This window comes from Ischnura elegans, chromosome 2, assembly GCF_921293095.1.
Source record: "Ischnura elegans chromosome 2, ioIscEleg1.1, whole genome shotgun sequence".
Taxonomy (NCBI): Eukaryota; Metazoa; Arthropoda; class Insecta; order Odonata; family Coenagrionidae; genus Ischnura; species Ischnura elegans.
The window spans coordinates 81,238,313-81,262,672 of NC_060247.1; the positions used below are offsets into that span (position 1 = coordinate 81,238,313).

General features: G+C 39.6%; 1 protein-coding gene across 3 annotated transcripts in view; it reads left to right on the forward strand.

The window, feature by feature from the left end:
• The first annotated feature begins 5,457 nt into the window (after positions 1-5,457).
• LOC124154062 (1-phosphatidylinositol 4,5-bisphosphate phosphodiesterase) overlaps positions 5,458-24,360 on the forward strand; it is a 92,226-nt gene continuing 73,323 nt past the window's right edge. For all 3 annotated transcript variants that reach the window (XM_046527563.1, XM_046527564.1, XM_046527562.1), the window contains exon 1: positions 5,458-5,785. The gene's annotated coding sequence lies outside the window, so the exon portion shown is untranslated. The remainder of the gene's footprint in view (positions 5,786-24,360) is intronic.

Here is a 24,360-nt window from a genome sequence, read left to right on the forward strand (position 1 = left end):
CGACTTGCAAATATCTTCTATCACTGGATATTTTTATGCTGGCAGATTTTTAACAGGAGATAAAAATTTCACCTTTGATGAAATACTATGGGCGTCAACGCGAAGTGGTAAGTATTGTAACATGGTACTTTTTAAGGGCGCCTTCTTAGGGCCGTATTCCGTGAATTATACAATATAATAGCTTAATCAGCAATCTGTGTTAAATTATATTCTTACTTCTTCCCCTTATACGTTTTCTTCGAAAAACAAAACAGCAACACATGCCAAGCATACGGAGATACTGCACGGAAAAAAAAGATTTGATTAAAACTATCGAACTGGTGTGATAGGGAGTATTTTTGTTAAATATACTTAAACTTTGATGCAAATTATTAAGCACTTGATTTATTTTACCAAACGCAAGCGTGAGCTCTTGATATATTTCATCAAACATTTTGGTATTGCATAATTTGGTCAATTGTACGGAAGAGTTTCGTAAAAATAACCGAATTAATTCAATACGATTCTGAGTTTGATAACTTTTATCGAAGTTATGATTAATTTTACGAAGGTGATTGCTTGTTTGGTAAAAATTATCAAATTCTACATTGCTATGCAAATTTGGTTTGATAGAATTTACCAAGTGTTTCGTAATCTATCGAACGGTCTATCGTTCCTCTTATGTTTATACCAACACACATTTGCAGTTGAAAGATTCTTAAACAGGCCTTACATAAAAGATAAGTTGGTAGAAATGATTTTGTTTTCATTATTTGTGATGGCGATAACGTTTTAATTTTGTTTACGTTCATTTTTCTGTTTTTTTTTCTGCTTTAAATTGCTATACTACCCGTAAGCTGGTGCATCAAAGACATTGATTGAATCGCATATTATCACAGATATTAAAGCTGTAAGGAGATGTTTGAGTATTTCGACACATTAAAACTTTAATTAGAGGTATTCCTGAGGTATTATCATTCGCGATCATGTTTAATAACATGTGATAAAAGCCGTGATACTAGACCCAATCCATGCTAAGCATATCACCCAGCACGTTAAAGCCATCTCTATATCGATGTAATAAGCCTGCAAATAAAGTTTTCTTGCGCATCTGCACTAGATAATCATATGCAGTAACTACGTAATGCAATTGTGTGCATCAAGTATTCCTCTTAAGCATACAAAGGGAAACTGTAGTCACACCTTATTCACATTTCAAAACAAAGGTTAAATACTTACAATAATAATATATTATAGCGTTTAAGTTAGCAATTATTATGACAACCGATTTAGACTAGATGTTAGAGTCCGTGGCTACCACGCGGAGGGCCCACGTTCAATGCTTCATGCAAGCTTGTTCTTTTTCAACTTTTTTTTTTGTATTTTTTTTTGCAGAAACTTACGCCAAACTCCTAATTTTATTATTTTCAATCATAATAGTGTTTTCTGGGTTGAAAATCTTTCACATGTGCACGCTACGTCGATTTTATTACCCTTTCGATTTTGATAGTTTTTATCGAACTGCTGTGGCCATTTCGGTAACAATTACCAAATCAGTTTGATAGAATTTATCAAACTGGTTTGGTAATAATTACTGAATTTTTCAATGTGCCATATGAACCGAAAAGTTTGATAAATTTCATCAGAATTCGATAGTTCTAACTAAACTTTTTTTTCCGTGTGCTATTTGGTACGTGAAACCGAAGAGGGATGAACCATATATGCAAGGGTTTGCCATGAGCATAAGATTTAAAAAAATGTCACTCTGTAAATATGGGAGTAAATGAGGAAGAGGAAAATGTATCAAACGTTCATTGTGAGGATGGCCCGTCTGCGGAAGGTTGGTGTCGATAACATCGGAATATTATTCATACCTGGATTTGCCATTATTAATTACATTAAATGTCTCATTAATGTGGTGTAAATGTGTTTACACAATATTCCTCTTCTTTTAGGATGATAAAACATGCATAGCGTTCCTTATGTGGATCTATACCCAGTAAACACAATGAGTTGCAGCAACGTTGCAGTCCGGTTGCACGAGGTTGCAGAGGTTGCATGGCTGTTGAGGTCTCTTTGCAACGTCCTGGTAACGTTGCAGACAGGTTGCACGAGGTTGCAGAGCTACTAAGGTCTCTTTGCAACGTTGCAGACAGGTTGCTTTGCAACGTCCTTACAACAATTTTCCCCCATTCATTAAAATATGAAAATATTGAGTTAAAAGAATTGGTAATAGTTCTTGCGCTAAAATGAGGCCAAAGCTTTAAAGTTTTTAAACACTAAAAAAATCCAGTTCAGTGCCACCAGAGCGTGTGCCTGTATTATTGGTATGTTGTGCTTATAAAATTATTTCAAAATGGGAACTGCACAATAAAACTACTTGTGTCTAAAATCCTTACTAAAATTTAATTTCAGATGCTTTCCGTTGCAAGCCCACATTAAAGGAATATGGCTATAAGCACATAAAGGAGAAGGCAATAGACTGGTTCAGGCATGCTGAGTCAAGGCATCAGAGGGTGGAGGAAAGGAAAAAAAATTGCAAATAAGGAATAATAAAAAATTTTCATTTGAAACGACACAATTTAAAGTATTATTTATTAAAGGTTGCATCACGTTACGCTTCTGGTTGCGAAGATTTGTGAAAACGTAGTAAGGATTAAATGTTGGCAGTAAATTAGACGTTTTCACAACGCTGCATGAAAGTTGTTTCTGGTTGACGTGAGACGTAGCTGCAACGTTGTGGCAACCTATATGGTTTACAGAAGGTTGCGGGCAGGTTGCAATCATGTTACGTGTCACGTTGCAAAGATGTTGTGAAGACGTTGTGAAAACGTAGTACGGAGGACGTTTGGCAGTAAATAAGACGTTGTCACAACGTTGCATGGAACTCCCAGTTGGTTGCCGTGAGACGTAGCTGCAACGTTGTGGCAACCATTATGGTTTACAGGGTAACTATATCACGTCTGTGTTTGTAAGTGACCAAAGGAACGGAGATATTTATGCTTTCCTGAGATTGATTTTATGTCCTAGGCTGAATCATTGCGTACAAAATCATGGCGAGCCATAGATTCGTGGACAGTGTTGTTTACCATTTCTCATTCAGTGCGATGTCTCCAGGTACGTTCCGCAATTCCCATATGAAGTAGTGCCGCTGCCGAGCGCCACTGAATTTCATGGACGGGGAACTTCGGGAAACGGAATTTAAACTGAAGTGTATTCATGTAACAGAGGAAAACGAAAAAATATTGTCGATTGACATCAGGACGTCTCTTTAAATATATAATCGGTAACTTCGTGTCGATGAAAGCTTTTAATATCTAAAATAATTCGGTAAGTTTTTTGTTCATTTTTAAGGAATAAAATGTTCGCTGGGGATTTGATTGATTATTTTTAAATTCGTGAAAGATGATGACGTTTCAAGTCTCGAACGATGTTTTTTTACAAGTGGTCATTAAGACGTTATTGACAAAATGGATTGTTTTGAAAATTTAACGGTTGAAAGAACGATACCTCCAGTGCACAAACGCTCAGCAATCGTCCACCGAATCAAATCCGCTCATCTAGTACCTAGCCCTTGTAGTACTAAATAAGCGGATTTGATTCGGTGGGCGATTTTTGAGCGTTTGTGCAGCGGAGGTATCGAGAAGTCATGTTTTTATGAATATTGAGAAAAACAAGAATTACGAAATCCCAATTCCTGCTCTACTCTTGATTTTGCGATGGTGGTAACAGCTTGGATCTATAAGGGCCCATGCATCTGCAATCCCCAATTTTGGACAGTGAAATTCGTATTGCTTCATTGGTAAAAAGTTTTGATTTTGAGGAGATTATTAATGAAACGCTCATTCACAAATTACTAGCTCTCCCTTCCATAAGTTGTGGTAATGATGCTAATAAATCAGTAAATTACCCAAGGCTCTCATGATGATACTTTTCGGTGAGTGGCATAAGAGATTGTAATTGCAAAAATAAATATTAATATCGTTTTGACTAGTACTTTCATAAGGTGCGTCATAACGGAACATTCGTATTGAAAACCAGTTTTATGTTCTCCAATTGGCTTCTTTATGAATGGGTTCGTTCACCCATTTTGAAATAAATTATTGCCAATTGTGATAAAGTTTATGAAATTAATTTTTTAGACGTCCTAACCCCTTTCTTAAATGATGTTCACGAGCGCTTGCCGAGTAGGTCACCGTTTCTCCGCTAACCCTCAGCCTCGTTCATTGGTCTCACGCGGTTCGTTGTTGTTAACATTTAAAAACATGTGAGCGATTCCCTTAATGAGTGCTTCTCCCTGAACGAGATAATGAAATCTAATTACGTCACCAACTCATTATAAGTGAGAAGTAGCTTTTTTTATATTTAGAGAAGATGCCGTAGTTAATAAGATTATTTGCATTAATTGTCATGAGAAAAATTTCCCCTGAACTGGGAATCGAACCACGGACGTTTGGCTCTCCGACCTAGGGCCTAACATTTAGCATCGTTGAATCTCGATAAAATCATCATGAGCATTAAATAACCTGCATATTATAGTGGTCTGCGCAGTGTCTAGGAAAGCCAAAGGTCCGCGGTTCGATTTCCGGTCAAGGGGAATTTTTTCTCATCACAGTGAATGTGAATTTCACCACCGTTCACGCAGTAGATTTGAAAGGAACCTCAGAAGGAAAATATAATTTCGTCATAACTTAAGTATCCCTTCCATATACCGAATTCGATAATGCATTGCAGCTTGAAGTCCGATAGAATGGCAAAAAAAACATTGATGGCAAACTATTGCCGTAACTAAAGTCAGAGTAAAAAGTTTAATGAAAATGCCTCTGCATTCCGGTATCGTTGATGGGAATTTTTCTATTGAATATCACTCTCATTGACCTACCTGCTTGCTCTGTAACCTTACTTTTTTTAACATCGAACTGTATCACTTGAAAAATCATTTTATTTTAAACGTCATTTTAGAAAAGTTTTAAGTATTTCTCTCCGTTCCTATAGTATTTCTTTTTGAATGGCACTGTCACGGATGAGCTCCCATGATCAGAAGCTATGCTCTGTACATCGAACAGTGTGAGGTCCTTTCCATCCGCTCTCAATTTTCGAAAAGGGTATTTCGTGCATTGTCTTTCACTTTTAATCACGCACTCGAGTGAGCGCAGGTGAATGAGGAAGATGTCGAGGGGAGCAGCAGGAGACCGGCCAGACGGATCTAGAGGTGATAAGGGATGAGGTCCCTTAGTGTGTGTGCTCTCCGCGAGAGCGCGTCTGTCTTTCCTCGCGCATGCGCACAAAGCGTGGCTTAATGATCCGGGGCGCTCTCCACTCTTGTGTTCCCCTGGCGTTGCAGTTGAGGAAGGGGGGAGGGGGGACATCCCCGCTGATCTCAGGGTGGGGCTCTGACGGCATCCGAAGCGGAGAGGAGGTGGGGGGAGAGGGGAGAGCGCGTGACGGAGAGGGAGGGGAGGCTGAATTCGGGATCGCGATCGAAGCAGTCGTTGCTCGCGCCTCGACTGATAACACAGTCTCGTTTGTGTGGCGCATGCAGGTTTAGTGTGAAATATACATACATACGTCCTAGCGGTCAAACAGTGCGTCGACGTTCTACTTCCGTCCTTGCCTTATCTTGCCCCATCTCCTAGGGGCCTTCGCCAGCGGGTCGGGACCCCCGCATCGGATTGTGTCGTTCTCTGTTCGAGGAGGGCCTTGCGGCAAATGCAACGACCTCCGCCCCAGAAGCCGCCGCCTCCCGCGTCCCATGAGCCGCCGCCGCTGCCGACAACACCGCGAGCCTAAACCGCGACTACCGCCGGTGAGTATATCAATTCTCATCTTGTTTGCGCGCTCCTTGTCGCAGGTACCTCACTTCCGCCGTCGAAACGCAATGTGAATGCCGTCTGAATCACAGACTCCCTGTTTGACGGCCCAAATTGCATGTAACTGATCAAGATGGCACACTTGACAAAAATCACTTCCTTTCTATCAGTCAGTGGTTGCTGTGCAACAAATCAACGCGTCAGCAAACAGCAACAATATTATCACCATTCATATTCATCTTACCCTCAAACATATACAAAGACATAAATATTAAAAAAAAAACTAGCGTCCCATGCAATTCAGTTTTTACCTGTCGTATATAACCGTGAATTAGGTCACTGTAATAAGTTAAATGAACAGTTCGTCCACTTGGTCGGCAGCGGCACGGACATGAATACTTTCATGTCACGACATCGTAATTTTAGAAGGATTATTAAACAAGTATAGTGGTATTTTATGATCGTTTGTTACCTGCATTCGTTACGGCATCGCTGGGTTATTTACTTCTTGCTAGTGCGTCGATTGCGTGATGGAATTAACACCTTCTGCTTCGGATGATGTCGTATGTTTCATCAAAGAAAACATCGCGTGAATTGTAAACAGCGGTTGTAACCACGGCAACAAAGACATTATTTGTTCTCATCGTTGCTATTTGCTATTGTTTAACGCCTTTATTCCACGCGGAAGGAAGTCATTGTGCTGAAATAAGATAGCGGTTGGAATTCGTGACAACATTTCAAGTTATTTGTTGGTATAAACATTGCCGCTCATCATCCTTTGTCGACGGAATCGCTTATTCTTGGATATGTTGCAATGGGGAAGTGAGCATAAATGGAAAATGCCATTCGGCACTTGTGTTGGGTTACGCTCTTCGCTGGATCACGAATTATGGTGGAAACGGAGATGATTCATTTTAGGTGTCTTCTCCTATATTTATATTTTTTAATGCTATAAGTAGATTTTCGGAGCGTGGACATGCAGTGCCGCTCTTTAACGCGTCCGACCTCATTTGATAGCGGACGGGCGTGCCGTGTGAAGCGAGGTGGTAAGACGAAAACATCTGCCGGCGGCGACGCGCGCCTCTCGCTCGCAGGCGATTCCCTCTTTGAGGACACACATGCGTCCTGTTATGTCGCCATTCTCTGTCTATCTGGCTCTCATACGAGGGGGCCGCATCGGAATCGGATGAAGAGGCCACTCTAGGAGAGTGGCATACAGAGAGAGCACCCTATCATCAATTCCATGCAATATCACAAAAAGCATATCTAGTGGCAAAACGACGTAGATGATTTTCCCATGTAATTTTTGCATCAGCTTGTGCTGAAAATCATCATTAAAAACAATTCAATCCTGATTTTTTTATGAAAAATTAACTTTAGGGATTTATTTATTGTGAAATACGTAACGCATAAGTTTGAAATTGGAGAACGATTTGCTGTTGTCCTCCCTTGAAGGAATTGATTTGAATTTCACTTAAGTTTTTAGTTGCTCAATAACTTACATATTGTTTATTATTGAAACGAAAAATGACTTTTAAAAAGGCGTTTAAATCATTTATACTGGTGCATATCCTTCACATAGCGTTTTAGTGAAAGAAGATAGACGTGAAGTCTCGTTTGCTTTTTATCTCACCGACGATAGAAATTTAAGCTATAATAGCAAATAACTGTCATGTTTATATATCTACGATGCATGAAACCCTTTGCACCATAATATGAAGCCGATAGCTTGACCTGGGAGTTATACCTGTGCATAACATGTAAGTAATTTAAAAAAATCAACTGTGAAAAAAAAGTTGGAACCATCGGGACGGATGACCACCTTCCCCTCTTTAAGATTGAATGAATCATTGTGTTTGACAGAAAAACTATTTGGAATTGTAACTATTTGTTAATGTGGTATCGAGAAAACAGTTATAAGCTATGAGATAGCCATTGCACTGCCGACTCTCCTGAAAACTCCCTCGTTTGGTGCAATCCGGATTTAAAAATCACTTTCGAGGTATTTTAAAAGAGTAAATAAAATTACACTACCTTCTATAAGGAGTCAGAATAAAAGCGCATAAAATTATCAACCATCGTAACAAAAATAAAGCATATTGCCTGTACAGAGAGATTAGCATACCTCAGATGATGTCATCGTTTGAAAAGTAAGCATATCTTGCCTACCGTAAATACCAGTAAACGGCGACTGTAACCATGGCGACGCGTGGATAAGTGTTATGTCTTCATGCCATTGCCGCAGAGAGCATAGTAATCGGCATTGGTTACGCGTCAAAATTATTTTTGTGCCCTATCTGTTAGTGTCCATAGTTCATCGTAAGAGTCTATATACACTACTCGCCTTGAAAGCGAAAGAAATTTTTGAAGTCGGAATTCATTACTTGGCGTCAAAGTTAGAATCCTATGGTGTTGCGTTGAGTTTTGATGCCATGGAGATAAGATTTTGACTCGATGACTGAGCCGGATCCATTTTTATCCTAACGCTGATCGCCTCAGATAGATAGGCTCTGACCATTGTAGTGGGGAATCATCTCTTTAGTTGATGATGGCTGGTTAATGATTCTTCCGGTGAAATGGTCTTTCGAGGTATCCCATTGCTCGTCGTAAGTGGATGTCGGAAACCTCTTGCGGATGCGCGGAGGAGGAAGGGTCACAGGGGTCATGCCCCCACCTTTTACCCATCGAGACAGGAAGTTCTCTACTGTAAAAACTGAGGAGAAATGACGTTCTTTGGGTGTGGAAGACCAGTAGCAGGTAATCCTATAATATTCGGAGAAAGCAATTGCTCCGCTTGTTTTGGTAGCATAAGTTCACAGTGGCTCAACTTAAAATGTTGTTCATCGATAGATTGTTCTCATTTGGAAGGAAATGTTGGCCCCCGAAGCCTTTCATCTGTATATGAGCGTGTCGGAACCCATATGTATATGAACATTAATAATATTGATATTATGTTACAAAAAATGAACTGTTTCCAATATCGTAACATCATTTCGGTCCAAATATCATGCTCTACTACCTGTTCTTACATATTATGGTAATACGAAAATAGCTTTCTTACAGTTTGTGAAGGATTAGTTGGTTAAGAACTAGGAAGTGGAGTCTTTCTTCAGAAAGAAAAGATTGTCTTTTATTTATTTAATGCAGTCCAAAATGGCACGAGGCCAATCACAAAGGACTCATAATGAAAAATAAAACAATTAAAAAATAGTAAACAAAACGTAGACAACAATGAAGAAAATAATATTCCACAGTATTGTCAAATAAAAAACAAAAAATAATATTATTCACAGGGTGGTGAGAGGAGAAGGGGATAATTACGATAGAGATGGTGCAGGATATATGGGATGAAAAAAATGGGGATAAAAAGAGCTATCAATTTATTTATATCAACTTAATTGTGCCATATATTACGAGAGATCAAAATCATTTCAATCGAAAATAACGTGGTTCCCGTAAGAACCTTGTAAAGCCAGTGCATAGATTTGTGAAATAGCATTGTTGCAAGTACAAACAAATTTTACTGCTAATTACTATGTATCAAATATTTTCCTGCTCTCATATATTTGTAACTTGCTCAAGAAAATAGACATAGAAGAAATCCAGTCTCAATCGGATGATTATTCCATACGGAGCTTGTCCTTGATTAACACCAGTTCAATCCTCTGGTCCACAAGCATCAAAACTCACATCAAATCACGAAGAAGTCCCTTCCATGGAGTCTGTGCTCTTCCTTTCCCATCTCCACTTATCTGATTTCTTCCTTTCCATCACAGTGACTTCAACATCCCCACACTCCCGCGTGTCTCGTCTTTCCACCGAATCTATCTTCTTATCTCCTCCAAAATTCTCTCCTCCTGACCGACTACGTATACCATCGCCTATTTGTCTTCCTCTCATATTCCACAGTTTTTTTTCTTCCCACCAATACAGCTTGTTCCCGGTCGAATTCCGCGTGAATATTGCATCTTTCCTCCAACCTCTCTTGCTCTCTTTTCTCATGGTCCATGCTTTTGGAATGTCCACGTGACACCCCGCGTTAAGCTCTTCGTCAATATTGGATTAAAACTTTTCCAAGAACTAATATTAATGCAAGAAATCCTACTAAATTATGGATGTCTTAATCCATGTATCCTTAGTGCTATACCCTCCTTTCTATGGATGCGCGTGCTATCTTCTCGCGCACCAAATTGATAAGCTGAAAGTTCTGATCGGTTCTTCGTACCGTTTTCGATCCCGATTTCGTGTGTTCCGACATATTGAGTGTTTTTGTTCGCCTTCGCTTATTCCACTAACATATGGCCTAACTCACTTCACGTAGGGCAAAATGGAAATATGATGGAGTAAAAAGATGAAGTGCAAGTCCCCTGGAGAAAAACAGACAGAAACACTTAGGGCAAAGGGGCATTAGGGAAAGACTATAATAGAAAACTGAATGAACTGGATTGGGAAAGGAAGGAATGCAGGGCTTCAGGTTACGTGTCTTAGGATTAGTATGATTTATCTTGAAGTATGGTTGTCTTTTATTAATTATACGCCTTAAAAACGCGTGGCCATTAAATTTTCATTTGGAGACATTAGAAAAATTTAATTTGGTTTTATTTGATACAAAAAGGATACCTATAACCTAAGAGCAGGTCGACATATATAATAAGAGTTCAAAAAGAAAACTTATTATCATACAATGTTAGTATTAAGTACGTATAAGATATGGTAGTTTTTCCGATATATTTAATAGTTTCGTTGTTTGATGAAGCGCGGATTAACGTCTGGTCGTCTATGTATCTCAACGTCTAGGTCAATTAATTTCCTGTGATTCCGACATCTAATTCTTCTCATACTAATCACACTATTTTATTCGCTTTCACCACGGCAATAATGGACGACTTAGGGGATACTTGAATTTGTCTATCGTAGGGCTGCCCTCCTTGCAACACCCTCATTTTTGTCAATATATTCACCTATATTTATAATTAGTTTTTCCTCGCAACGCTTTCTCATTTGCTCTGTGAACTTGTTTTTCAGTTACCTAAAAATATATACAAACAAGGAGAACGTCATGATAAAGTCTCAGGTTCCTCCACCTGATAAATATATCTCGTGACCGCAAAGTTACCTATCTCCGAATTCCCTTGTTAGCCTTTACTAATTGCTAATAATGTATAATAGACTGGTTTTTTAGTGAACGCATGAAAATTCTTTATCTATCTTCTTCAGCATTTCATTTTCTCGAGTCATTACAATTTCCGGCCACGCTTGAACCGAGACCAATTTTCTGTAGTTTTAGTAGGTATTCAAAACATCCATTTCTTTCAGTGAAAAAGTCTTTAAGATGGCCTCAAGTCTTACTTTGCCGTTAATTTTAACAATGTGACATTGCTGGTTGAAATGAGAAGTTGATTATAAAAAAATGCCCGAGAAAAAATTATTTGTCGCATCGTAGATTCGTCGATTTTTCTGATTATGAATGGTACCTTCCCTTGACTCAATATATGCTCTGGTTCTCATCTACCCTTCTGAATCTTCCAGGTGAGAGAACCCGTACGTTTTGGCGCGTAGATACTCCTCGAACTGTTTTCATCTCATTTGCATTTCTTTCGTGCGAGTGCTGCGTCTCAATTTTTGCTCCAAATTTTCGATATCGCTTGACCTCTCCTGACCCCCAATAGCCGATTAACTTTGGTATTTGGTGCACCCACTTCTCAGTTAATCGGTAGCTCTTCTATTTCGTCATATTCTCCTCTCCACTTGCGGCCATCGGCCGTATGGTCTGCCCAAGATTTAGAACTTATTTATTGTTACTTAATTCTTCTAACTTCTTAGCTTTTCGCGTTTTTCTACGATGCGGCTTTTTATTGAACGGTGTTTTTAGGTCTGTATCTTTTACACCCACGTGTTTTTCATGTAAAAATTGAAATAAAACAGTCATAATTTTACTTGCCTGGAGCACTGACTTATAGGTTTGTAAATAATAAAAAAACCTTGCCTATTCAATTAACTTACGTAAAAAATACATCCTCTGATCTATATAAAATGATGATGCGATTTCATAGAACTGATACGTACGATTCAAATAGTATATTTCGTAGCAATTTTAACGGATTCGTTGGCGAAAATTGTGGTAAAACTTGGTGGAAAGGGAGGAATTCTGTCGGAGATATAGAGTGAATTGGGCTCTATGTAAATCAAACACACAAATATGTAAACTTTCTTGAGTAAATTGGGCTGTATGTTATTTACTGTTCGACCCGCCCTTCGCTGGGAAAGCTGTTAATGAGTCATTGCTATGTCATACTTAAGATAACTTCAGGGGTTGGATGAATCGGATTCTTCCTAGGAAGAGGAACTAACAATCAGATGCTGAGATGAGCTGTCGTGATTTACCTCAATGCACTGGATCTTGTGGTATCTTTCATTTAACGTGAATATACTTTTTACGTAGCATGTGATCACCGTAAGACTCATTTCTAAGTTTAGATATGTTTAAAAATACTATGTATTCATGTGAAGTACGTAATACGGAAGTTGTCTCTTCACCATCACATGTAATATTGCGTAACTAGTTGCTAAGTGCTCAAATCAGGTACCGCCGATGATATGCTCTTAAGAAAAACGTTTCATTCGAAATTTTCATGTGTTTAGTTTGAAAAATATTACTTTTGCGTGTGCTATCCTTTTATATTCAGGACGTAAGTAAAATGACGCAGCGTGGGGATAAATCAATGAATATATTTTTCAGTTAACAATTTTTTCCTGCCACTCAAGGCAAAGAGGGCCATTTTAATTCATTTTGTGAATTTTGACGTCAGTTTCAGCATCAAATTGCCAAAAACGCAGAAAATAATAATCCTTTAGTAATATTATCATGAACCACATAAATTCATATTATAGTCGCAGTCTACGTTTACATAACCTAACATATCCATTCGACCCCATAGAACTTCACCGAATTTGAAGTGCAAATTCCGAAAAACGTTGGCGGAACAACTCATTTTCCAACAATAGAACTCGATAAAGGGTAGTTGAAAGAGCATGTTCCCAAGTTTTCATGAAAATAGCTTTTATTGCGGCGGGGCCAACTATGGAGACCCTAATAGCCCGCCTTTATGGTGGCCTGAAAATACCATGCACGCTGACAAGTCATTCCGCTCTGTTTAGCGCCGGTGTTTTGGTGGCCGTGTTTATGTGCATGTTCGACTGTTGTCGACGTCACCCGGTTGCTTCTTCTTCGTCAATTCCTCCTCTCTCTCTGTCTCTCTCTCTCGGGAATAGCGCTCGTTTCCTTGGAAACAAAGTGGACTGTTTCTAAATGCGGAGCGGTAAACGAAGCGGGGAAGCCAATCAGGCGTCGCAGTCCATGCCACGTGGCGCGGGACGGCGGAAATAATTTCGCGCTCTTCGCCGGCGCCCCGCACCGGTTGGCTAGAGTGAATAGGTGAAGTGCATTTGCGACTTGATAGGAGGGAATCGCGGATTTGAGGGTGGAAATGTTTTGAATCACACTCAAGGCACGTGTTGTTTTGAAGTTGTCCTCATTAAAAGGACGTGTCGCTCCCATGCAACCGGTTCAATCTAGTGTCTTTTCGCCTCCGAAAACATATTTAAAGCTACCTATTAGAGTAATCACCCTTCTTTCGGGTTTTGTCCCGCTTTTTGTTTTGTAGTTTCAAGAACGTTCCCACAGGAGCTTAATAAAAAATAAATTGGGGTAGGGGTCAACTTAAGGCTGGAAGGCGATACTTGGTGGAACTTGGTGACAGGAAACATAATAAAGATACACTTTTGTATGTTCCACAGAAGTTTTAATAATCGACCCAGGTTTCGACAGTGCACTATGTCATTATCAAGGTGCATTATCAGAATGCATTGTCATTGTGTCGCACACTTTGGCAATATCTTACATAGAGTTTTTAAGTTGAACCTGCAAAGGATCTTTCATTCATGATGGAAAGGTTTCTCCACACCTCACTTGAGCGCAACCGCTTTTATTCAAAATGGTATTTCCCGTTTCTCGATTGATCCTCCTTTAACTGATTCCGCCACGGAACTCTGAATGAAGCAATATACGCAAAGCAGAAGCACCTGGCCACTGATATCTGTGTGAGTAGCTATGCAATCTTCCTCCCATAACATTCGATAGACGCAAAATCAAGGAGGGTCGTGGATTTTATTAGCAGCCGTCGACCGGTATGGAAACGGCTATAGCGTGTTTTCACGCGAAATTTTAATTTTTCATTATCAGTACCTTAATAGCGTTAAGTTACGGGGAAAAATGGTGAGGTTGGGGAGGTTGTTCGTTTATCTTGGTCACTTTGAATACACGGAGGCGATTAGTGGGCCATTTTCGTTAATGCATGACGTGTATCCAATGTCCTTGAGTATTTTTATTCGACATAGATTTCTTTCTCTGATTAAGTACTATGATTCGGTCAGATCAAACAGCGGAGGTGCTGAAAATTAACCTTTGAGTGACGAAGTTGGCCACAGCATCCGTTATTATGAAAACTGTGGCATAAGTCACTTTATTTCAATTCATGCGAACCTTCTCTTTCGCGTGGAATAGATCGAGCGAAGTGTGCTTGACTCATTATTCATGGAAATAAAATGAATATGGAAGAAAATAGTTTCCTTCAAATGGGAAAAGTCGTTCATATATACATGATGAATTTTTATTGAATGTCAACTTTGCCGCATTTCAAAAGCTGTCAAGCAGTATTCAAATGCTTATAATTATAATAAATGTCTTTTTTTTTGCAATTGAAAATAAAATTTCTTGCATATTTTCGCTCCGATTACATTAAATCTAATTGATAATTGTGCGAAATTAATTTTTATGATACGACTGAAAGCTTAGTCGCAGCCAAAAATTCAATCGGATTTTCTTGCTTATGAAATGAATAAGGAGCAAGATATCCCCAAGGCGTAGGTAAGTAAAACGTGGTTCATAGCTTGCTATAATCCCCTGGTCCAAGTAGGGCCTCGAACTGGATTGGTATAGTGATAACAGAGGGAGATCAGGTGGAAGGAAGCAAAGGTTGGAGAAATCGAAACGGAGACCGCGGCTTAGCTCTCCTTCGACGGAGTATTGCACCGGAGTAATCTCCTTAAAGAGTCAGAGTGGGGGTCAGGTTACACTGAACATTTTCTTCACTCATCGGAGTTTTAACTCACATCCTTCTTGTGACAAGCCAGTGCTTAAAGAGACTGACCTTATCGCATATTTGTCTTTTATATCATCATCCGCATATTTCAAGTCTTACCTGCATGAGTTGGCTTGATGTTCTTGGAGAATGGGTTTTAGGATGGCTTATCTACTGTGAGTGTCGAGCCATCCACGTGGGATCTATCTCCAAGGGGTGAAAAATAGCCTTGAAAACCCAAACAATCTGGTATAAAATGTAAACTGCAATCCTAAAAACTATGTAAGACATAAATAAAAGAAATAGGTGACTTCCTAATGTATGTACACATTATTTTTTATTTCATATTCATTGGGAAACTTGCTTCAAAATATTAAAAGAATACGTGGTATATTTCAAGCCTGTCGCGTTAACGCTAACCGCGTTAGAATTCACATTCATCGGAAAGAATTCCACTGGACTGTGAATCGAATGACGGACCTTTAGCTTTTCGGGCCACTGTACAGACCACTTAGCTATCCAGGGTCTTAAAACCCCTTGGAAATCAAGTAACTTGGATTGATTGACTTGATAGCTTGATAACTTGAACGCGTTGAATAAAACAACGAACGAACAAGGTACTTCGTTTGATTCGCAGTTCAGGCGATTTTTTTACCTATGGATAATAACGTGAATTCAGATATAGAGGACTCTTTACACGAAACATGAACACGCACGATTTAATGTCAAGTTGCATGAACGATTTTTATGGACCGGAACGGAACATGTACGAACGCATGAATCAAATTAGAACATAGGTATTCTATTTTATGTTCATGCATCCGCACAAGGTGGGTGGTCACACGATGAATTTTGGCGTTTATTCTCGCGTTCATGCGTTTAGACATTAACTCTCACGAGCTAATGTACCGTGTAAGGAGGCCTTTCGGCTAAATTTATTAAGGTGCGCGAATAATGACTCTTGGAATCAACGCCCAAAAATCTTTTAAATGCAATGATGGGAAGATAGTATCGGATGAGGCGTGGTAGAAGTTTAAAGAGAGGTTCCCGCCGCCGTAATGACGTCATTTGGGAGATGTGAAGGGGTCCAAGGCTTCACGTCCTTCCCGACTGACGTAATCTTCATCATCAGTCATCAATGCTAAAGGCCGTTTTACACGGGGCACAGAATTGCGCAGGTTAGAGCTGCATTGATTTCTAAAATGGCGTGGAATTGCGCGAATGCATGAACGAAATTAGAACAGGGGCTATTTTGCCGTCTCGCATCCACGCATTCTCGCATGTGTTCTAGCAATTCACCGCTTTACACGACGCAATTTTGATTGCGCCGTCGCACGTACGTCAGATTGCGCGATTCCGTGTACCGTGTAAAACGGCCTTAATGTTGTTTGATGCAGCTCTACATTCAATCCTTGTATCACTTAGGCTTTTAGCCATTACATAATTCTTCTGTTTCATACCCTACATCATGCATTTATGTATGAAACATGTATGTATCTCATTGGAGGCCTTCCCCTGCCATTCTTCCCTTCCACCAGTCCTACAACGATTGCTTTCATCACACTATTGTGTCTCATAATGGGACTGATTAGGTTGTCCCGTCTTCTTCTCAGGTTTGTTAGGGGACACCTACATTATTTAAACGTTCACATTACTCAAACGATCTACCCATTTGATCTTCAACATTTCTCTAACATCACGTCACATCATGTAACATCACGTTTGACTTCTTTATTTGAGGAAAATCGCATCGCTTGAGCTGTTCTACTGACTATTCCCTTCTTGCTGCGTCCTTTGCTGCTTGCTCGGCTATTTTAGCGGTAGAATTCCTTCATTCCCTCAAGTTCATGGTTTCCTAATTAGTGGTTGGTCTTAGCGCGAACGTAATAAAATACTTAAATTACTGTAGACATTCTCAACGAAATTTCTCACGGTTAGTTTAATAAGGAAAATGGCAGAGGTCCGCATGACAAAATTTTTCTGGTACTGATTTGACTGTTTCGATGTTCCGTGTAAGTTATTGCTAATGAAATTGTTTTTTCCACAATATGAACGCACATCAGGGCTGCCTATTTAGGAAAGTGCATTTGAGGAAGTTTGTCCACGGCCCCTTCCTTAAGGGGGCCCCACAAGGCCGCAAAAATACGTTTTGAGGCCTCTAAGGCGATGAAGGGACGTTTGAAAGACAACATTGCTTCATGTATCCAAACATCTCTGACTCCCATTTCAATATGTTGAGAGATTTTTGAAATAACTTGCGATCAAAGCGTATCTATCGTTTTTTGTGCATCATATTGATCTCATAATATGATGCACCAAACGAAAACTGTGTTCACACGCTGAAGAATAGCAGCATCATCAACAGAAGTCATCAAACGAAAAACTGGTTTGTCTTAGTCCTCCACTCCGCACTACCATCAGCTCAATTTATCATATTTACGCATTTTGTCTTTTTAACAGTCTCAATAACTTGCTTCTCATTCGCTGCCTGCCTATGCCTTTCTTGCCGTTTCCTTCGATAATGATCTTAATCAGGCCATCATGTCTCATGAGGTGGACGATTTTGTCCCGACTTCGTATTAGGTTTTTTTAGTAGTTTTTCCCGAATAAATCCCTCATTCCTCACTCTTTTGGTCCATTTTAGCTTCTACACTATTCTGTTGCATCACATTCCGAATGTCACCACCCTTGACTTCTCTGCCGTTGTCCACTACGGTGCCTTGCTCCCTTATAAGAAACATTCTCCTTATGTAGGATCTGATAAACAGTTTCCTTCCTTCTGTGCTTCTGAAGATTAGCGTATTCTATAAAATTTAATCAAATAATAAATAAGTTAATCAAATTGCCTTTAATTTTCAGTTTTTTCGCCACGATATTGAACTTTTTGCCGAGATAAAGCGATTCAAACTAGACCATCTCCAATATTTGACATGACAGTATAGGATTTCCTCATCGCTACCAATTAGCGGTAGGATGGCCACGGTATATATTTTTCTCAAACTTTGTTTCTTGCCGGGACATGTAGCTTCATGTGGCTCTGTGCTACGTGTTAGTATTGTAGGAAAATGTATACAGGCCTAAGGAGACGAATATCTTTAATAGTTCGCTAGGTAACTGTGTAGGAGCTCAAATTCATGGTTACAGTAACGGATAATTTGTATTTGAACTGGAGGCGATTCATTGACCGAATAGTCTACCAAATTGGTTGCCATTCTCTCCCTGTGTATACGTACCTTAATAAAAACAGTATAACTAATTAAGGGCCCGGTATCTCCTCTTGACTTTTTTATTCCTATGCCACTGAAAACGGCGCATGATAGTCTTAAACATCGGGAATTAATGAGTTTATAGTCACATGCATGAATGACCATATCCTGGATAGGGACACTCTACTTAGGCGGAAATCGAAAGCGCGACCTTTTGTTTGGCAGGCGAATACTTTACCCTGCTGCCACCGATATCGGCGATATTTGTTCCGCAGTCGCCCTTCCTGATTTCCTTCTCGGAGGTAATTCGGAAGACGCTTGCATGACTTCTGAAATAAATTCATCATTATCAGCTTGCTGAAGGCCACACTTCGACCCATCTTCGGTAGTTTCAAATTTGTTATTTACACGGTGCATAGTGATAAAAATATTATCTGCTGATTTCAATAAGTGTGTACATCTTGGAGGAAAATGATGAGACAAAAGAAAAATTGAAAGAGGAAAACGTACCGGATTGAATATTTGGGGAGAGTTGCATGATTCATGACCGCCTTTGGTACAGGGAACCCTCCACCTGTAAAATTTAAAATAAATATATTTCATCTCTTGTTAAACGGGGGACTGCGCGAGTCTTCATTGTAGTTATTTCTAAAGGCCTGTTTACACGATACACTAACACGTACGAGTTAATATTTGTTTGCGTGAATGATTTTTGGGGACCGGAACGGAACATGTACGAATTCATGAACCAAATTAGAACAAGTTCTATTTTCTGTGCATGCATTCACACAAGTTGGGTAGTTACATGGTGCATTTTAGCGTTAATTCTTGCGTTCATACATTTAGACATTAACCCGTACGTGTTAATGTACCGTGTAAACAGGCCTTAACACCTGAGGTACCTCGAGTTTAGGTTGTATTTAATAGAAAACAATTATCCCCTGCCAATTTTTCGGGGCTTAATGTCTTTCATCATCAGGGCGACACAAAAAGACGACCATATGGTGAAAAACACCGTAATTATAACTTAGGGATCATAGGTACCATTATAGCTGTAATAACGATAATACCTTGGATATTATTCGCATACCACTATGGCGCAGCAGTATGTAATGAACTGTCCCTCCACCCCGTAAAACAACGACCAACATCTTCAGTTGTGCATTATGAACTTTGATTAAACAATAAAAGCTTTAGTTCACAAGCTTATTGTTTTTTTATTAGAACTAAACGGCATCAAAGTTAAAATATCGTAGATGTTTAAGTCGTATCAGAGTATTCTCCCCCCTTTCAATATATGTTAGTAAAGATAGTTGTGAATGACGCCGACTACATTCAAACGTGGGAACAATAATAGAAGATGTTTAGGAGAAAATAGTGTTGTTGATGACACCGACTACATTCAAACGTGGGAACAATAATAGAAGATGTTTAGGAGAAAATAGTGTTAGCACCCTCCATTTATTCCAGAAAATTCAGTGTTTAAATAGAATATTGGTATGGAAAAATAAGGATATAGCTATTGACGTAATATTTAGGATGAAACTACCGTCCCTGAATAGGGTGGTTTCCTATTTTTTTTTAATTGCCGAAATTAATCGAAAGATTATACTCCTGGAGTACGCATTTCACGATTTTAGATTTTTAAATGGCGGAATCTATTTTCGCGATTAAATGAAAAGTGAAAAATTTCAAGCCCGCGAAAACGCGACGGCTAAGTATGAATGCTGGGAAAAAGCCCGTATGACGTCATTCTGGTTCCAGCTGTCGCCGTGTGAGGCCACCTTGGTGCGAAGCTATGAACGCCGCCTCGATGCAGGATGCTAGCAGGTAGCAGAATACCCTGCTACCAGGTAGCGATTGACTTAAATAAGGAGTATTGATACCCTATCAAGCGAAGAAAACTTTCCGACAATAGGCAATTTTAATAAGTGATTATTAAGAGATATTTCCCTGAGCTCTGTGCCACATGCATACCTTGGTAATCTCAGACGATGTAGAACTCCTGACTACTCTTATAGCATCTGGGTCCCTGTGACGTCACGGGGAGTGGAATCGCATGGCAGCCAATCTGGCTTTTTTCAAATGAGGCTCAAATTGACCATTAATGTTTGTCTAAACTGGTATTTCTAAATCCAAATAATTAGTATATTATGAATACACTAATGTTGGTTAACGAATCGCAATCAATGCCTTTCGTTTTCTTTGATGAAGGAAACTACCCTATTACGCTTATGGCCGTGAACGAAGCAAAAATATCAAATATTAACTTAGGGTAAGTTCGAACCGGTAGATTTTAATGACACAACCGAATTGATTGTACTTAAAAACAACAATTTCAGTTAACAAGCCTACTGTTTTTTGTCGGGACAAAACGGCCCTGTATTCGTTGAGAGGCATTGCATACCCTCTCTGGCGCCCCAAAAATTAGTGTGTTTCCCCCTCCAGAAGCAATGACCTTGATACGGAACTGTTAGCGTAGGGAAGGTGATTGGTGAAACCCTAAAACAACGATAGGTTAAATCAATTATTGGTTTCTGCGCATTCGGCTGACATTATAAACCCTGAACGCACGTGACACCTCCTAGAGGGAATGAACAAGATAACTCAATATAGCTCCGCTGTAACCAAAAGCGGAGATCAACACTGATTTATTTGTTATTAAAGCAAAAACCGACCCAACCCAACCCAAACCAACCCAACTCAAACCAAAAAATAGTTCTAGAAACCGCCGCCAATACGCCAAGGGGCTTAAACTCCGGTTCACCCGGCGCAGCTAATACTGGCGGGTCTGTTGGGTATAGAAAACTCGCTAAGGTAAGCGAGATGTGTGGGGGCCGTCCCCCAGACATTTTTTAAAGATAAATGGTTCAAAATAGTGATATTTGCGGCTGTGTGAACAGTTAAATATTTTGTGACTCATCCGTCCCCCTAATATTAATAACCAAATGTTTTATAAAAAGTTTCTCTGAGCTTTTGGGGGGGGTTTAACCCCCAAAAACCCCCCTCGCTGCGAACCTGCTTCGCTTCGCTATTTTTATTTAGCTTCATTCGCTTAATCTTGCGCCTGATAACAAACAAAAACTGTTGTTTATAAGAAGGCGCTTGACGCAAGACATTAAACCCGAATGGTGGTGCGTTTACGCATGCAGCACGTTTACGCAGTGCATTTTTTCCAAACAGAGATACTATAACTGGCGCGCCTAAAGTCATTTGATACAAATGCTGCTTCATAGGGGCTTTTCTTACACTATTTTGAGCATCAGTCAAGCGTCGCGTCGGTCTAGCTTTGCGTTAACCTGCCCCGTGAACGATCCAAGTTTACGCTACGGACTTAGACCTAAAAACATTTTTTTACAGTTAATAACACAAATAGCCAACAACTGAATGCGTATAATTTTTATTTCATCAATATTTCCTCATTTAATTTATAATAAATCGAAGATGATTAAAACGATATAGCCGCTCTTTATTTATAAATGGTGCAACTAAACTATAATTTCATTGAATGTTAGGCGGTACGAAGTTCGCCGGGTCAACTAGCTAATTTATAAAAATATTAAAATGTGTATGAAAATCTAAAAATCATTCCTGTGATCGCACGTACCCAGAATAAACTTGAATAATTACTTCGTATAATAGCAGGAATTTTAAAATGCATGTGGATCCGAAAATATGCGATCCGAAGGATCTGGCTCTGAAAATCAAGGATCTGATGCGAATCCGTATCCGAAAAAAATCCTGGATCCGTCCATCCCTAGAATATATTTTTATCAAAATCCTGGTAATTTGCCTTCTTCGTGAGTATTGATTTTAATGGGAAAAAAATTATTATCGAAAAAAAACATTAAAAAACGCTATTGTCGCAGGCAGCCAATCAGAACCATCTGATCTGTCGCGTCATGTAATGCTTTGCCATATCTTTTTTGGCCCCATCCGCAGAGGCTGATGCGCAAGCTTGCAAACCCGTTCTGCTAATATTGTTTTGATTCATAAGTCGCGTGGTTTCATTGTTTGCCTCCGAGAGTGAGTGTAAACAGAGCAATCAGAATATCTGTGCAGTACCCAGATGCTGTGACCAACATTCAAACCAAGAATTCAGAAAAAATGTGGAGATCACAATGGAAACTTGGAAAAAGTTTGTGAACTTAAATCCTTAAAATATATTCTATTTTATTCCTGATATCTCTACTACGTATTGAGCTCTCAATTTAGTAAAAATAAAATTTCCATTGGGTAAAAAAATACCGCTTCAAGTCTAGCGATGCTATGAATACGATGGAATACACCAATAAGCGGTCTTCCATATCGCGGAAAGTTCGGATGGGGTAACGTGGGTGTTGCTGCGTTTCAATTGCCATCTCTTTTATTAATTACCGTCTTCTATTAACTCTGATTAGCTCTTCTATTTACTATAATCTATTATTAATAATCTATCAACTCTATGATAAATCTTAACCCCCGAATTGCTACAATGAAAGCGCTAGGCTTCGGATTCGTCGGTAACGTCTCTATCTAGTTTTGAGTGTAACTCCCGAGTTGTTTATCACGTAATAATTTTATTTTTACGTACTTGATTTAACCGTATGCGATTAAAATGCCAGGGATCCGAAATTTTCTAGCTTAGCAATTTGAGTAATGAAACGGATATGAGATTTTCTTTTTTTATGTCGGTTATCTGGCACATAGCAAGAAGTTTGCTTCGGGGGAGCTTGGGTGGTGTGCGAATTGCCCGTACTGATATTTTGTTGTCGATTAGCGTTCATCGAAAATCATAGATTTCATTATATTAGCTAGATATTTGCTTGCTTGCTTGCATAATGCTGAAAATTAAATTCATCGTTTTTATCGGCTTAAATTATGAAATGTAACTATATCGAAAAATGGAGTGTCCGAGGATTGGTAGATGCCCCTAGGCCAGGGGTCGGCAACATACGGTTCGGGAGCCGTATGCGGCTCTTTCGATATAAAATTGCGGCCCTCAATAGTTCTGTGTGCAAAAAAATAATTATTATATTTTTTATTTTCAAAATAAATGAAACACCACAAACAGGAAAAAAAAGCATGAATATAGGAAGGAGAGAGGATAAAGCGTCCCTATAATGAATACATTGCCGGTAGTCACAGTAAATGTAGGTGCGTAGATGGTTGCATAAAATTTGGCTCTTCCGTCTCAGAAGGTTGCCGACACCTGCCCTAGGCTAGTAGTCTTCTCTGCAAATGCATCGCGGGTAGTTGCCATGAGGGAAACATTTTCAGCACTTAATGCGCACTTGTGAATGAATCCGTAACCGTGCGCCGCAGGCTAGTCCGCAGCTATTCCTTGAACAAGGACTCTTTTCCGACCTTACTCCGGGATTGTTCTCAGATTTCGGTTACTGCTCAGTCTCGTACAACGCTCTTATTTACAGTCGCTTCGAAGGTGACGTTGGTAACGATTTCAGACTTCGTAAAACTGGTGATGATTTTATTCTACATGGTGGAATGTTTACGGAATGCGTTCGGGGATTGGTGCGGGCGTAACATGTGGAGAGAAGGCGCAGGTGGAGCCTGTCAACGAATGGGTGTTGATTGGACGAGGTGAAGAAAAGTGGAAAACGTGTGTTCGATGTGTGGTGATATGAATTCTGAATGCCGCGAACAGTGTGCCTACGCTTGTGCTAAATTTGGCTGATTCTCAGAAGTGACGGGTGGGAAATTTGAAGAGTTGGACCGCGAATATAAATGCTGTATCTTGGTAGGAAGAGATCCCTGCATATGAGAGGCTGCATTCCAACCTTGAACCCCTTGCAGGAATCTGTATGTCTCCTTGGTACTCCCGTATTAAAGGAACAAACAGCGGAGGCCCAAGCCCGTCCCGTGACAGTTTAATTTGTATTGTCATTTCCTGTTAGAAAGTCTAAGAATGCAAATTCATTGGATGATAAAATAGTTTAAATGAAGATGCTGTCCCTCTATTAGCATCAAGATTCAAATTCAAAATGTCGAATAAACTTCTAATATAAATAACGTGGACTAATATGGAAATAAAACGAGGACTTTTTACGAAAGATCCACAGGGAAAAAATCATCCGCCTTGACCGGAATCCCCCGATTTCCGGTCGAGTTCTTCAGCCAGTTAAGCTACCGAGGCGTCATTCTTCCCTGTGGATATTTGTGGACACTACCGGACAAGGTGGATGATTTTTTCTCTGTGGATCTTTCGCACGATTGTGCATTGCGGGT